This window comes from Anabrus simplex, chromosome 3 (assembly GCF_040414725.1).
Source record: "Anabrus simplex isolate iqAnaSimp1 chromosome 3, ASM4041472v1, whole genome shotgun sequence".
Classification (NCBI taxonomy): domain Eukaryota; kingdom Metazoa; phylum Arthropoda; class Insecta; order Orthoptera; family Tettigoniidae; genus Anabrus; species Anabrus simplex.
In genome coordinates this window covers 521,191,639-521,194,347 of record NC_090267.1, presented here as the reverse complement: position 1 = coordinate 521,194,347, position 2,709 = coordinate 521,191,639, and the positions used below count along the sequence as shown (strand labels likewise).

General features: G+C 43.0%; 1 non-coding gene across 1 annotated transcript; it reads right to left on the bottom strand.

Moving 5' to 3' along the window:
- Window positions 1-1,462: 1,462 nt before the first annotated feature.
- TRNAS-UGA (transfer RNA serine (anticodon UGA)) lies at window positions 1,463-1,539 on the bottom strand. Its single transcript has one exon. It is a non-coding gene; the product is annotated as a tRNA-Ser (tRNA).
- Window positions 1,540-2,709: the final 1,170 nt, after the last annotated feature.

The following is a 2,709-nucleotide window of genomic DNA, read 5'->3' as shown; positions in this document are numbered from 1 at the left end:
ACTATGAATTTCTTAGAGAAATCTGGCATGGCTAATACTGGGGCGTTACAAAGAGCTAACTTGAGATCTTCAAACGCAGCTTGCTGCAATTGCTCCCATTCGAACTTGACATCTTTCCTTGGAAATAGGTGCAGGGGCCCCACCCTATTAGCAAAGTTGGAAATAAATAACCTGAAGAAATTCAGCATACTTATGAACCTATCAATTCCTTTCACTTCTTTAGGCGGCTTGAAGTCACGAATAGCCTGCGTCCTGGAATGGTCGATAGAAACACCATCGGGCTACACAATATGCTTCAAGAAAGACACAGAAGGCTTGGAAAAAGCAACCTTAGATAACTTAACCGTCAACCGAGCCTTAGGGAGGTGATTTAGAACTTCCTTAAGATGATCTAAGTGTTCTTCAAAGGTCTCAGAAAACACCACGACATCGTCGAGATAATGCTAAACATATTCAAATTTGATGTCGGAGAAGACCCTATACAGCAGTCTCATAAGAACCGCAGTCCCCGTGGAGAGTACAAAAGGCACGCGGTTGTATTCATGCGAAAGCCGTCAGACGTTTGGATTCTTCCGCCAGGGGAATATGATTACACGCTTGGTTAAGATCGAAGTTTTAGCACAAATGAAGCGTAAAATTTCTAGTGAAGAATTTGCCGTAACGCATTTAATAGAAGACAAACAATAGTCAGGAAATTTACAGTAGGCTCTCAATTCAGAGTACCACTCCTCTGAAATAATGGAGCTAACGCTTCGTGAATCTAATAGCGCAGTGACAGGTTCATTATGTACCTCAATTTTAAGATATGGCACGAATCCTGGGGTCTCAGAAGCAGCTTTAAGGAATTCCCAAGGGCCTTCAAATGACAAATTAGAGGAGGTTTCTTCCTTGAACGATTCGTTGCCTGATTTAACGTGGACCGATGACACTGGTCACTTCCTATCGTCTGAGTCAGCAGCAGAATTTCAACAGGAAGATTTGCTGTTAAGTGAAGTGCAATTTTTAGCTACATACGAAAACAACCCGCACATAAAACAACCTTGGGACGGGCCTGCTCCGTTGCTGGTTCTAATGGATTTTACCAAGGGACTCGTATTCCGCAGGTGTTCTGTCGATCCGCACGCGTAACACTTGCGCCTGAGGGAAGGGTGGCCGAGAACGGAGGGGGCTCCCTGGCGACTCGTAAGGTGTTAGCGTACCTTACTCCCTCGGCTGACTTAGCCATTGCCTCAAGTTCAGAGAAGGTTTGATGTCAAGAGGCAAAACAACGACCTATAAGATGGAGAGATTCGACAAAAGGTTACATTCAGTAAAATTTTCCTCAATTAATTTCGATCGAAATGTTATGGTGTAGATACGAATGATGTCCTGTTTCTTTCTAAACAGACTTTCAACGTATTAGGTCGTGTTACGTACATGTAGTACGTGTTGAAAAGATGTTAAGTACAGAACAAAAATGGCCAGCCGGACACCAGTGGGATCCGAACCCACAACCTCCCGATTTCACGTCGGTTGCTCTACCAATTGAGCTATGGTGGCCTAGGCCATCTTTGTTCCGTTTGAAAGGATCTGAGCTACAGGTCTGGCACTGCTGCTAGCACACTATAGAGTGCGTTTAAGTCGCCCGTTGTGGGGCATGTCAATGAATATTGGATTTTCACGACCGCATTGTAATCGAAACAGACTTTCAACGTATTAGGTCGTGTTACGTACATGTAGCACGTGTTGAAGAGATGTTAAGTACAGAACAAAAATGGCCAGCTGGACACCAGTGGGATCCGAACCCACAACCTCCCGATTTCGCGTCGGTTGCTCTACCAATTGAGCTATGGTGGCCTAGGCCATCTTTGTTCTGTTTGAAAGGATCTGAGTTACAGGTCTGGCACTGCTGCTAGCACACTATAGAGTGCGTTTAAGTCGCCCGTTGTGGGGCATGTCAATGAATATTGAATTTTCACGACCGCATTGTAATCGAAACAGACTTTCAACGTATTAGGTCGTGTTACGTACATGTACGTTGAAGGTCTGTTTCGATTACAATGTGGTCGTGAAAATTAAACATCCTGTTTCTTTCATTATATTTTGGTTAGAATGTACGCAGAAAACTAATTTCTAAATGATCTTGTAATTTCTTTACGAATATAAATCTTCTTTTCAGCCTGGTACTTCCTTGTCCAAATGATTGTCGACGCATGCCAAAGATCTCTATTGTATACAGTAAAACAGGCTCTGGACGTATCAACATGCTACCCCTGACGGCTCAGCGAACGAATGGTTGTTATCCTACTGACAGATTGTCGAAGGAATCTCTCCATCGTATAGGTGGCACTTATGGAGAGATTCCTTCGACAATAGTTTGCACAATTTGATATTTTGGAAAATGAAGAGCGAATACCGGATGAAATCGGCCAAATTCTCTTCCAACCTCCATACTCGGAAGTAGTACTTCTGCATTAAGGATGACATAGCTCTATCGGGAATGAAGTTACAGTAGCCAAGAGGTGGAGGTGGAAGTCTTCTATCGAAGATATATCAGCTATTGCTTTCACGATTTTGTCCGAGAGGACGCTTACAGAATAGGGGTAAATTATTTAGAGAATTTGCGAGTGAGAGCAAATACCAAAGCGTGATCTTGAAATTCAACTAGGAATCTTGGAAATTGCATTACATCATTAGTTGAATTAATCGAAAGCTTGGATATTTCCTTAA